Genomic DNA, 12,850 nt, shown 5'->3' with positions numbered 1-12,850 from the left:
GAGGGAAGGAGTGAGAGAGCGAGGGGGGAGAATGGAAGGGGAGATAGAGAGAGGGGAAGGAGAGAGAGAGAGGGAGAAGCGGAGAATCTGAAAAGAAAGAGATAACCGGGATGGGGTGGAGGAGTGAAGAGGCAGAGGCTGAAGAGAGAATAATGAATTAGAGATGGGAATTTAAATACTAAATTAATTTTGGGTAGGCCCCAATGAGATTTGAACCACCTGCTCTGGGAAAGATAGGGGAAGGAGCAGGAAAGAGAGGGGAAGGGAAAAGAGAGAGGGGAAGGAATGGGGAGAGAGTGAAAGGAGAAAGGGAAGGGGAGAGAGGGGAAAGAGGTGAGAGAGAGAGAGGGGAAGGAGTTAGAGAGAGGGGAGGGAAGTGGAGACAGGGAGCAAGAGAGAGGGGAAGGGGAGAGAGGTGGGAGGGAGGGGAAAGAGAGGGAGGGGAAGGGGAGAGAGAGTGTGGAAGGGGAGAGAGAGGGTGAGGGGAGAGAGAGGGGGAAGGAGTGAGAGAGAAGTGGAGGGGAGATAGAGGGGGAAGGAGTGAGAGAGAGAGAGAGGGGGAGGGGAGATAGAGGGGGAAGGAGTGAGAGAGAGGGGGAGGGGAGATAGAGGGGGAAGGAGTGAGAGAGAGGGGGAGGGGAGAGAGAGGGGGAAGGAGTGAGAGAGAGGGGGAGGGGAGATAGAGGGGGAAGGAGTGAGAGAGAGGGGGAGGGGAGATAGAGGGGGAAGAAACATTGAAACATAGAAACATAGAAAATAGGTGCAGGAGTAGGCCATTCGGCCCTTCGAGCCTGCACCACCATTCAATAAGATCTTGGCTGATCATTCACCTCAGTACCCCTTTCCTGCTTTCTCTCCATAATACCTTGATCCCTTTAGCCGTAAGGGCCACATCTAACTCCTTCTTAAATATATCCAATGAACTGGCCTCAACAACTCTCTGCGGTAGAGAATTCCACAGGTTAACAACTCTCTGAGTGAAGAAGTTTCTCCTTATCTCAGTCCTAAATGGTTTACCCCTTATCCTTAAACTGTGACCCCTGGTTCTGGACTTCCCCAACATCGGGAACATTCTAACCGCATCTAACTTGTCCCGTCCCGTCAGAATCTTGTACGTTTCTATGAGATCCCCTCTCATCCTTCTAAACTCCCGTGTATAAAGCCCCAGTTGCTCCAGTCTCTCCTCATATGTCAGTCCCGCCATCCCGGGAATCAGTCTGGTGAACCTTCGCTGCACTCCCTCAATAGCAAGAATGTCCTTCCTCAGATTAGGAGACCAAAACTGAACACAATATTCCAGGTGAGGCCTCACCAAGGCCCTGTACAACTACAGTAAGACCTCCCTGCTCCGAAACTCAAATCGCCGAGCTATGAAGGCCAACATACCATTTGCCTTCTTCACCGCCTGCTGTACCTGCATGCCAACTTTCAATGACTGATGTACCATGACACCCAGGTCTCGTTGCACCTCCCCTTTTCCGAATCTGTCACCATTCAGATAATATTCTGTCTTCGCGTTTTTGCCCCCAAAGTGGATAACCTCACATTTATCCACATTATACTGCATCTGCCATGCATTTGCCCACTCACCTAACCTGTCCAAGTCACCCTGAAGCCTCTTAGCGTCCCCCTCACAGCTCACACCGCCACCCAGTTTAGTGTCATCTGCAAACTTGGAGATATTACACTCAATTCCTTCATCCAAATCATTGATGTATATTGTAAAGAGCTGGGGTCCCAGCACTGAACCCTGCGGCACTCCACTAGGGAGGGGGCAGGGGAGAGAGAAAGGGAGGGGAGAGAGAGGGAGAGGGGGAAAGAGAGGTAGGGGAAGGCTAGAGAGTGGGGAAGGGAGGGAGAGAGGGTGGGGAAGGGAGTTGGGGAAGGTGCAAGAGAGGTTAAGAGGAGTGATGTGGAAGGAGTGAGAAAGAGTGGGGGAAGGGGAGAGACGGGAATGGGAGAAAGTTGGGAAAGAGAGTGAGGGAGGAGGCAGGGGAGAGAGAAAGGGGAAGGATAGAGAGGGGGAGAAGGGGAGAATCTGAAATGAAAGGGAAAAGAGAGAGGAGGGAGGGGAGCAGAGAGGGAGGAGGGAGAGAGGGTGAGGCGAGGGAGGAGGATAAATGAGAGACGTGGAAAGAGAGATAGCATGAAAGGGAGGGAGGGATAAAAAGATGTCGACTGGTCGTGATGGGGAAAAAAGAGAAAGAGAGTGTAGCTTGTAGTTTCAGGGTTGGTCTCGTTGCTATTTAATATTTATAATTAAACATCCTGTTAATTGACAGTGAATTTAAATACTGAGCTAATTTTGAGTCGGCCCCAGTGAGATTTGAACCCACGACCCCTGGTTTACTAGACCAGTGCTCTAACCTCTGAGCTATGGAGCCACCTGCCCTGGGCTGTGTCATTCCCCAGTTAGTGCTGTGTGTTTGAAGAATGAGGAGGGGTCAGTGAAACGCTCAGATTGTGTCTCATCCCCCAGACCCCTGCCTCCGTCTCTTCAATATTCGCCTCTCAACATCGATATATCGGGTCTTTCACGTAGTAAAACATCCCAAGGCAACTCAGTCACACTCTGTCCCAATCTCTCTGTCTCTCTGTCTCTCTCAATCTCACTCTCTTTCTTTCTGTCTCTCACCTTCTCACTCTGTCCCTCGAGGGGGGAAGGTAGAGAGGGGGATGGGGAGAGAGGGAGAAGGGAAGAGAGAGGGGGGGAATGGGAGAGAGAGGGGGGCAATGGGAGAGGTGGGGAGGGGGAGAGTCTGATGGGAAAGGGGAGGGCGAGAGTGAGGGAAGGGGGGAAAGGGATGAGGGAGGGGAGTGGAGACAGGGGAAGCGAGGGAGAAGGAGAGGGAGGCGAGAGAGAGGAGGGGAGAAAATGAAAAGGAAGAGGGGAAGGAATGAGTGAGAGGGGAAGGGGAGACAGAGGGAGGAAGAAAGAGGGGCAGGGAAGAGAGAGGGGTGGAAAGGGAAAAGAGAGTTTAAGGGGAGAGGGGGAAGGAGTGAGAGAGAGAGGGGAAGGGGAGAGGGGGAAGGAGAGAGTCATTGAAAGCAGCCATGCCGGTGCAGCAAGCAGTTAGGAAGATAAATGGTACGTTGGCCTTCATTGCAAGAGGGTTTGAGTCCAGGAGCAAGGATGTCTTACTCCAGTTATACAGGGCCTTGGTGAGACCACACCTGGAGTATTGTGCACAGTTTTGGTCTCCTTACCTAAAAAGATGTACAACAGGACGTGATGGGGAAGGCGGAAGCCCTTTGTTTCAGGGTCGGTCTCAGAACTGTTTAATATCATAATACTTACAAAGCACTTGTTAATTGACAGTGAATTTAAATACTGAGCTAATTTTGAATAGGCCCCAGTGAGATTTGAACTCACGACCCCTGGTTTACGAGACCAGTGCTCTAACCCCTTAGCAATGGAGCCACCTGTTCTGGGAAAATTGGGGAAGAAGCAGGAAAGAGAGGGCAAGGGAAAAGAGAGAGTGGAAGGAGTGAGAGAGAGGGGAAGGAGAGAGAGGCGGGGGAAGGGCGTACAGGGAGGAAGAGAGAGGGTGTTGGGGAGAGAGAGTGGGAGAGGGGACGGGAGAGGGAAAGGGAGAGTGAAAAGGCAGAGGGGGTGAGAGAATGGGTAGCGGAGAGAGGGGATGGGATAGAGAGAGGGATGATAGTGAAGGAAGGAGAGAGAGGGGAAGGAATGGGGAGAGAATGAAAATAGAGAGTGAAGGGGAGAGAGGGGGAAGGAGTGACAGAGAGTGGGAAGGAGTGACAGAGAGTGGGAAGGGGAGAGAGAGACGGGGAGGGGAAAGAGGGGTAAGGGACGGGGAGACAGAGAGTGGAAGGAGAGAGAGAGGGGGAGAGGGAGAGAGGGAGGAAGGGGAGAGAGATAAAGAACGGGAGAGAGGGGGAAGGGGAAAGAGAGAGAGGGGATGGACAGAGAGAAAGCTTGGAAGGGGGGGGAGAGAGAGGGGAAGGTGTGTGAGAGAGGGGAGGGGATAGAGCTTAAGGGGAGAGAAAGGGGAAGGAGTGAGAGAGATGGGGAAGGGGAGACAGGAAGGGAGAGAGAGTGGGGATGGGGAGGGAGGGCAGGAAACAGAGGGGACGGGAGAGAGAAAGAGCAGAGGGGTTGAGAGAGTGGGGGAGTGGATAGAGAGAGGGAAGAGAAGGAAATTAGAGCGGGAAGGGGAGAGAGGGGAAGAGGGAGAGATCGAGAGTGGAAGGGGAGAGAGAAGGGGAAGGGGAGATAGAGAGTGGAAGGGGAGTGAAGGGGGGAAGGAGAGAGAGAGGGGGAAGGGGAGAGAGAGTGAGAGAGGGGAAGGATATACTTGCCATAGAGGGAGTGCAGCGAAGGTTCACCAGACTGATTCCTGGGATGGCAGGACTGTGGTATGAGGAGAGATTGGGTCGACTGGGCCTGTTTTTACTGGAGTTTAGAAGAATGAGTGGAGATCTGATTGAAACGTATAAAATTCTGACGGGGTTGGACAGACTGGATTGAAATACTAAACTAATTTTGAGTAGGCCCCAGTGAGAGGAGGGAGGGGGAAAGAGGGGGAAAGGAAGGGGAGAGAGAGGGGGGAATGGAGGGAGAGAGAGGGGAAGGGGAGAGAGATGGGAAGGCGAGAATCTAAAAAGAAAGGGAAAAGAGAGAGAGAGGAGGAGGAAGAGAGGGGAGGAAAGAGACATGAGGGGAGGGAAGAGGGAGAGTGAAAAGGCAGAGGGGGAAGGGGAGAGATGGGGAACAGAGTGGGTATCAGAGAGAGGGGGAGGGGAGAGAGGGAAGATAGAGGAGTGCGGAGAGAAAGGGGAAGGAGTGCGGAGAGAATGAAAGTAGGGAGTGAAGGGGAGAGAGGCGAAATAGGTGAGAGAGAGAGGGGAAGGGGAAAGCAAGAGAGGGAATGAGTGAGAGAAAGGGGGAAGGGGAGAGAGTGTGTGGAAGGAGAGAGAGGGGGGGAAGGAGTGAGAGAGGGGGGGAAGGGGAGAGTGGGGGGAAGAGAGAGGGTGAGGCGAGGGAGGGGAGAGGGGAATGAGTGAGAGACGGGGAAAGCGAGATAAAGATGTAGAACAGGTCGTGATGGGGAAGGGAGAGAGAGTGCAAGAGAGACAAGAATCTGCTGTTTTACGGTCATTCTCAGAGCTGTTTAATATTTATAATAAAGGCTGTTATTAATTGACAGTAAATTTAAATACTGAACTAATTTTGAGTAAGCCCCAGTGAGATTTGAACTCAAAACCCCTGATTTACTAAACCAGTGCTCTAACCCCTGAGCTATGCAACCACCTGCCCTGGGCTGTGGGTCATTCCCCAGTTAGTGCTGTGTGTTTGAAGAATGAGGAGGGGTCAGTGAAACGCTCAGATTGTGTCTCATCCCCCAGACTCCTGCCTCCGTCTCTTCAATATTCGCCTCTCAACATCGATATATCGGGTCTTTCACGTAGTAAAACATCCCAAGGCAACTCAGTCACACTCTGTCCCAATCTCTCTTTCTCTCTGTCTCTTTCAATCTCACTCTCTTTCTTTCTGTCTCTCACCTTCTCACTCTGTCCCTCGAGGGGGGAAGGTAGAGCGGGGGAAGAAGAGAGAGGGGGGGAATGGGAGAGAGAGGGGGGCAATGGGAGAGGTGGGGAGGGGGAGAGTCTGATGGGAAAGTGGAGAGCGAGAGCGAGGGAAGAAGGGAAAGGGATGAGGGAGGGGAGTGGAGACAGGGGAGGTGAGGGAGAAGGAGAGGGAGGCGAGAGAGAGGAGGGGAGAAAATGAAAAGGAAGAGGGGAAGGAATAAGTGAGAGGGGAAGGGGAGACAGAGGGAGGAAGAAAGAGGGGCAGGGAAGAGAGAGGGTTGGAAAGGGAAAAGAGAGGTTAAGGGGAGAGGGGGAAAGAGTGAGAGAGAGAGGGAAGGGGAGAGAGGGGGAAGGAGAGAGGGTGAGGGGAGAGTCATTGAAAGCAGCCATGCAGGTGCAGCAAGCAGTTAGGAAGATAAATGGTACGTTGGCCTTCATTGCAAGAGGGTTTGAGTACAGGAGCAAGGATGTCTTACTCCAGTTATACAGGGCCTTGGTGTGACCTATTGTGTACAGTTGTGGTCTCTTTACCTAAAAAGATGTGGAACAGGACGTGATAAAAAAGGCGGAAAGACGAGAGCCTTTTGTTTCAGGGTTGGTCTTAGAACTGTTTAATATTATAATACTTATAAAGCACTTGTTAATTGACGGTGAATTTAAATACTGAGTTAATTTTGAGCAGGTCCCCGTCAGATTTGAACCCATGACCCCTGGTTTACAAGACCAATACTCTAACCCCTGAGCTATGGAGCCACCTGATTTGGGAAAGACAGGGGAAGGAGCAGGAAAGAGAGGGGAAGGGAGAAGAGAGAGTGGAAGGGGTGAGAGAGAGGGGGAAAGGGAGAGAATGGGGAAGGAGTGAGAGAGTGGGAGAAAGAGTGTGGAAGGAGCGAGAGAGAATAGGGAAGGGACGAGAGAGGAGGCAGGGGAGAGAGAGGGAGATGGGGAGAATCTGAAAAGAAAGGAGAGAGGGGATAGAGTGATTTGGAAGTGGAGAGAGAGTCAAGTGTGAGGGGACTCTGTTGTTCCAGGGGTGGTCTCAGAGGTGTTTAATATTTACAATTAAAGCTCTTGTCAATTAACGGTGAAATTAAATACGGAGCTAATTTTGAGTAGGCCCCAGTGAGATTTGAACTCACGACACCTGGTTTGCTAGGCCAAAACTCTAACCCTTAAGTTCTGGAGCCACCTGCTCGGGGAAAGACAGGGGAAGGAGCAAGAAAGAGAGGGGAAGGGAAAAGAGAGAGTGGAACGAGTGAGAGAGAGGGGAAGGAGAGGGAGGCGGAGGAAGGGCGTGCAGGGAGGAAGAGAGCGGGAAGGGGAGAGAGAGTGGGGGAGGGGAGGAATAAGAGGGGACGGGAGAGGGAAAGGGAGATTGAAAAGGCAGAGGGTGTGAGAGAGTGGGTAGTGGAGAGAGGGGATGGGATAGAGAGAGGGATGATAGTGAAGGAAGGAGCGAGAGGGGAAGGAATGGGGAGAGAATGAAAATAAAGAGTGAAGGGGAGAGAGGGGGAAGGAGTGACAGAGAGGGGGAAGGGGAGAGAGAGACGGGGAGGGGAAAGAGTGGTAAGGGACGGGGAGACAGAGAGTGGAAGGGGAGAGAGAGGCGGAAAGGGAGAGAGGGAGGAAGGGGAGAGAGATAAAGAACGGGAGAGAGGGGGAAGGGGAAAGAGAGGGAGGGGATGGACAGAGAGAAAGCTTGGAAGGGGGGGAGAGAGAGGGGAAGGTGTGTGAGAGAGGGGAGGGGATCGAGCTTAAGGGGAGAGAAAGGGGAAGGAGTGAGAGAGATGGGGAAGAGGAGACAGTGAGGAAGAGAGAGGGGAAAGGGAGAGAGAGTGCGGGTGGAGATAGAGAGAGAAGGAAAGAGAGGGGACGGGAGAGAGAAAGGGCAGAGGGGTTGAGAGAGTGGGGGAGAGGGTAGAGAGAGGGAAGAGAATGAAATTAGAGTGGTAAGGGAAGAGAGGGGAAGAGGGGGAGATCGAGAGTGGAAGGGGAGAGAGAGGGGGAAGGGGAGATAGAGGGTGGAAGGGGAGAGAGGGGGAAGGGGAGAGAGAGGGGGAAGGGGAGAGAGAGTGAGAGAGGGGAAGGAGTTAGAGAGAGAGGAAGGAGTGAAAGAGAGGGGAGGGAAGTGTAGACAGGGAGGAAGAGAGAGGGGAAAGGAAGAGAGAGAGGGGAAGGGAAAGAGAGGGAGGGGAAGGGGTGAGAGAGTGTGGAAGAGTAGAGAGAGTTTGAAGGAAGAGAGAGGGAGAAGGAATGAGAGCGAGGGGGAGGGGAGAGAGAGGGGAAAGAAACATAGAAATATAGAAAATAGGTGCAGGAGTAGGCCATTCGGCCCTTCGAGCCTGCACCACCATTCAATATGATCATGGCTGATCATTCACCTCAGTACCCCTTTCCTGCTTTCTTTCGATATCCATTGATCCCTTTAGCCGTAAGGGCCATATCTAACTCCCTCTTGAATATATCCAGTGAACTGACCTCAACAACTCTCTGCGGCAGGGAATTCCACAGGTTAACAACTCTCTGAGTGAAGGAGTTTCTCCTCATCTCGGTCATAAATGGCCTACCACTTATCCTAAAACTGTATCCCCTGGTACTGGACTTCCCCAACATCGTGAACAATCTACCCGCATCTAACCTGTGCCGTCCCGTCAGAATCTTGTATGTTTCTATGAGATCCCCTCTCATCCTTCTAAACTCAAATATATAAAGGCCCAGTCGATCCAGTCTCTCCTCATATGTCAGTGCAGTCATCCCGGGAATCAGTCTGGTGAACCTTCGCTGCACTCCCTCAATAGCAAGAATGTCCTTCCTCAGATTAGGAGACCAAAACTGAACACAATATTCCAGGTGTGGCCTCACCAAGGCCCTGTACAACTGCAGTAAGACCTCCCTGCTCCTATACTCAAAGCCCCTCGCTATGAAGGCCAACATACCATTTGCCTTCTTCACCGCCTGCTGTACCTGCATGCCAACTTTCAATGACTGATGAACCATGACACCCAGGTCTCGTTGCACCTCCCCTTTTCCTAATCTGCCGCCATTCAGATAATATTCTGTCTTTGCGTTTTTGCCCCCAGTGTGGATAACCTCACATTTATCCACATTATACTGCATCTGCCATGCATTTGCCCACTCACCTAACCTGTCCAAGTCACCCTGCAGCCTCTTAGCGTTCCCCTCACAGCTCACACCGCCACCCAGTTTAGTGTCATCTGCAAACATGGAGATATTACACTCAATTCCTTCATCGAAATCATTAATGTATATTGTAAATAGCTGGGGTCCCAGCACTGAGCCCTGCGGCACTCCTGCTATTCTGAAAAGGACCCGTTTATTCCCGACTCTGCTTCCTGTCTGCCAACCAGTTCTCTAACCTCGTCAGTGGAAGGAGTGAGAGAGAGGGGGAAGGGAAGACAGGGAGGAAGAGAGAGGGGAAGGGGAGAGAGAGTGGGGGAGGGGAGGAATGAGAGGGGACGGGAGAGGGAAAGGAGAGTGAAAAGACAGAGGGGGTGAGAGAGTGGATAGTGGAGAGGGGAGGAGGGGATAGAGAGAGGGAAGATAGAGGAGGAAGGAGAGAGAGGAGAAGGAATGGGAAGAGAATGAAATTACAGAGGGAAGGGGAGAGAGGGGAAGAGAGAGAGAGTGGAAGGGGAGACAGAGGGGGAAGGGGTGAGAGAGGGGAAGGAGTGAGAGAGGGGAAGGAGTGAGAGAGAGAGAAGGGGAGTATCTGAAAAGAAAATACAGAGAGGGGAAGGGGAAAGAGAGGGAGGGGAAGGAGTGAGAAAGTGAGGAAAGGGGAGAGACGGGAATGGGAGAAAGTTGGGAAAGAGAGAGGGAGGAGAGGAGAGAATCTGAAATGAAAAGGAAAAGTGAGGGGAGTGGAGAGGGTGAGGCGAGGTTGGGGGAAGTGGGGAGAGGGGAATGAGTGAGAGACAGGGAAAAAGATGTGGAACAGGTCGTGATGGGGAAGCTTGTTGTTCCAGAGGGGTTTAATATTTATAACCTTTGTTAACTGACAGTGAATTTAAACACTGAACTAATTTTGAGTAGGCCCCAGTGAGATTTGAACTCACGACCCCTGGTTTACGAGACCAGTGCTCTAACCCCTGAGCTATGGAGCCACCTGCGCTGGAAAAAACAGGGGAAGGAGCAGGAAAGAGAGAGGAAGGGAAAAGAGAGACTGGAAGGAGTGAGAGAGAGTGGGAAGGAGTGTGAGAGAGTGGGGAAGGGGAGAGAAAGTGTGGAACGGAGGGAGAGAGGGAAGGGGAGCGAGAGGGAATGAGTGAGAGAGAGAGAGAGGGGAAGGGGAGAGAGATGTGAAGGCAAAAGTGCGAGGGAGCAGGCAGGGGCGAGAGAAAGGAAGGGGAGAGAGAGGGAGAAGGGAAGAATCTGAAAAGAAAGGGAAAAGAGAGCGAGAGAGGAGGGTGGGGTGGGAGGGGAGGAAAGAGAGAGTGAAAAGGCAGAGAGGGAAGGAGCGAGAGGAGAGAGTAGGTAGTAGAGAGAGGGGGAGGGGAGAGTGAGAGAAGATAGAGGAGGAACGAGAGAGAGGGGAAGGAGAGAGAGAACGAAAGTAGAGAGGGAAGGGGAGAGAGGGGAAGGAGAGAGAGAGGAAGGAGTGAGAGAGAGGGGGGAAGATTGAGGGGGAAGAGGAGAGAGGTGAAGAGAGGGGAATGAGTGAGAGATGGGGAAAGCGAGATTGCAGGAAAGGGAGAGAGTGGTAAAAAGATGTAGAACGGGGAACAGAGAGCCTTTTGTATCACAGTTAGTCTCAGAGGTGTTTAATATTTATAACTAAACCCTTTGTTAACTGATGGTGAATTTAAATACTGAACTAATGTTGAGTAGGCCCCAGTGAGATTTGAACTCACGACCCCTTGTTTACTAGACCAGTGCTCTAACCCCTGAGCTATGGAACCACCTGCTGTGGGCTGTGGGTCATTCCCCAGTTAGTGCTGTGTGTTTGAAGAATGAGGAGAGGTCAGTGAAACGATCATATTGAATGGTGGTGCAGGCTCGAAGGGCCGAATGGCCGACTCCTGCTCCTCGTTTTGATGTTTCTATGAATGAGTGAGAGACGGGTAAAGTGAGATAACTAAAAAGATGTACAACAGGACATGATGGGGAAGCTGGAAAGAAAAGAAGGGAACTTTTTGGTCCAGGGATGGTCTTGGAACTGTTATAATATTCTAACACTTCCACACCCTTGTCAATTGACAGTGAATTTAAATGCTAAGTTAATTTTAATTGGCCCCAGTGAGATTTGAACCCACGACCCCTCGTTTACAAGACCAGTGCTCTAACCCCTGAGCTATGGAGCCACCTGCGCAGCAAAAGACAGTGGAAGGAGCAGGAAAGAGAGGAAAAGGGAAAAGAGAGAGTGCAAGGAGTGAGAGAGAGGGGGAAGGGGAGAGAGAGGGGAAGGGGAGAGAGTGGGGAAGGAGTGAGAGTGGGGGAAAGGGAGAGAGAATGGAAGGAGTGAGAGAGAGGGGAAGGAGTGAGTGAGTGAGAGGGGAGGGGGAGAGTGTGGGAGAGGAAGAGGAGAGATTGGGAGAGGAAGGGGAGAGAGAGAGAGGAGAAGGGGAGAGAGGGGAAGGGGAAAGAGTGGGAGGGGAAGGGGAGAGAGAGTGTGGAAGGGAGGGAGAGAGGCGAAGGAGTGAGGGAGGTGGGGAAGATGATAGAGAGGTTAAGAGGAGTGATGGTGACGGAGTGAGAGAGAGAGGAGAAGGGGAGAGATGGGAAGGGGAGAGAGGCGAAGGAGAGGATCTGAAAGAAAAGGGAAAAGAGAGAGAGAGAGGAGGGAGAGAGGGTGTAGCGAGGGAGGGGGGAATGAGTGAGAGACGGGGAAAGCGAGACAGTGGGAAAGGGAGAGAGGGGTAAAAAAATGTAGAACGCGTCCTGATGGGGAAGGGAGAGAGAGATTTGGAAGGAGAGAGAGCAGCCTGTTGTTCGAGGGTTGATCTCAGAGCTGTTTAATATTTATAATTGAAGCACTTGTTAATTGACAGTAAATTTAAATACTGATCTAATTTTGAGAAGGCCCCAGTGAGATTTAAACCCACGACCCCTGGTTTATTAGACCAGTGCTCTAACCCCTGAGCTATGGAGCTACCTGCTCTGAAAAAGACAGGAGAAGGAGCATGAAAGAGTGGGGAAGGAAAAAGAGAGAGTGGAAGCAGTGAGAGAGGGGGGGAATGGGAGAGAGTGGGGAAGGGGAGAGAGAGAGAAACGGGGAGGGGAAAGAGGGATAAGGAACCGGTAGACAGAGAGTGGATGGGGAGAGAGAGGCGGAAGGGGAGAGAGTGGGGAATGAGCAAAAGAGAGGGGGAAGGGGAGACTGGGATGAAGTAAGTGGGGCAAGGGAGAGAGAGCGGGGGAAAGGGAAAGAGAGCTTAAGGGGAGAGAGAGGGAATGTGAGAAAGGGGAGAGCGCGGAAGGGACTGAGAGAGAGGGGGAAGGGGAGACAGGGAGGGAGAGAGAGGGGAAGGGGAGAGAGAAAGGGGGTGGGGAAAGAGAGGGAGGTGACGGAGAGCAAGTGTGTGGAATGGGGGAGAGAGAGGAAGAGGAGAAATGGGAAGGAGCGAGAGGGAGAAGGGGAAAAGAGAGAGAGAGAGGAGATAAAGTGGGTGAGTGATGCGGCAGAAAGAGGGAAGATAGTGGGTCGGGGAGAGGATAATGAATGAGAGTCAGATATTTAAATATTTAATTTTGAGAAGGCCCCAATGAGATTTGAACCACCTGCTCTGGGAAAGATCGGGGAAGGAGCAGGAAAGAGAGGGGAAGGGAAAAGAGAGAGGGGAAGGAATGGGGAGAGAGTGAAAGTAGAAAGGGAAGGGGAGAGAGGGGAAAGAGGTGAGAGAGAGAGAGGGGAAGGAGTTAGAGAGAGGGGAGGGAAGTGGAGACAGGGAGGAAGAGAGAGGGGAAGGGGAGAGAGGTGGGGGAGAGGGGAAAGAGAGGGAGGGGAAGGGGAGAGAGAGTATGGAAGGGGAGAGAGAGGGTGAGGGGAGAGAGAGGGGGAGGGGAGAGAGAGGGGGAGGGGAGAGAGAGGGAGAAGAAACATAGCAACATAGAAACAAAGACAATAGGTGCAGGAGTAGGCCATTCGGCCCTTCGAGCCTGCACCACCATTCAAAAAGATCATGGCTAATTATTTCCTCAGTATCCCTTTCCTGCTTTCTCTCCATACACCTTCATCCCTTTAGCAGTAAGGGCCATATCTAACTCCCTCTTAAATATATCCAATGAACTGGCCTCAACAACTCTCTGTGGCAGGGAATTCCACAGGTTAACAACTCTC

General features: G+C 52.0%; 6 non-coding genes across 6 annotated transcripts; all 6 read right to left on the bottom strand.

Moving 5' to 3' along the window:
* Positions 1-2,311: 2,311 nt before the first annotated feature.
* Positions 2,312-2,384, bottom strand: trnat-agu (transfer RNA threonine (anticodon AGU)). The gene has a single exon. It is a non-coding gene; the product is annotated as a tRNA-Thr (tRNA).
* Positions 2,385-3,348: 964 nt separating this feature from the next.
* On the bottom strand, positions 3,349-3,421 carry trnat-cgu (transfer RNA threonine (anticodon CGU)). The gene has a single exon. It is a non-coding gene; the product is annotated as a tRNA-Thr (tRNA).
* Positions 3,422-9,604: 6,183 nt separating this feature from the next.
* Positions 9,605-9,677, bottom strand: trnat-cgu (transfer RNA threonine (anticodon CGU)). Its single transcript has one exon. It is a non-coding gene; the product is annotated as a tRNA-Thr (tRNA).
* A 722-nt stretch (positions 9,678-10,399) lies between these two features.
* Positions 10,400-10,472, bottom strand: trnat-agu (transfer RNA threonine (anticodon AGU)). The gene has a single exon. It is a non-coding gene; the product is annotated as a tRNA-Thr (tRNA).
* Positions 10,473-10,801: 329 nt separating this feature from the next.
* On the bottom strand, positions 10,802-10,874 carry trnat-ugu (transfer RNA threonine (anticodon UGU)). The gene has a single exon. It is a non-coding gene; the product is annotated as a tRNA-Thr (tRNA).
* A 716-nt stretch (positions 10,875-11,590) lies between these two features.
* On the bottom strand, positions 11,591-11,663 carry trnai-aau (transfer RNA isoleucine (anticodon AAU)). The gene has a single exon. It is a non-coding gene; the product is annotated as a tRNA-Ile (tRNA).
* Between the last annotated feature and the right edge of the window lie 1,187 nt (positions 11,664-12,850).

This window comes from Pristiophorus japonicus, unplaced genomic scaffold (genome assembly GCF_044704955.1).
Source record: "Pristiophorus japonicus isolate sPriJap1 unplaced genomic scaffold, sPriJap1.hap1 HAP1_SCAFFOLD_859, whole genome shotgun sequence".
NCBI classification, from domain to species: domain Eukaryota; kingdom Metazoa; phylum Chordata; class Chondrichthyes; family Pristiophoridae; genus Pristiophorus; species Pristiophorus japonicus.
This window is presented reverse-complemented; position numbering and strand designations above follow the sequence as displayed.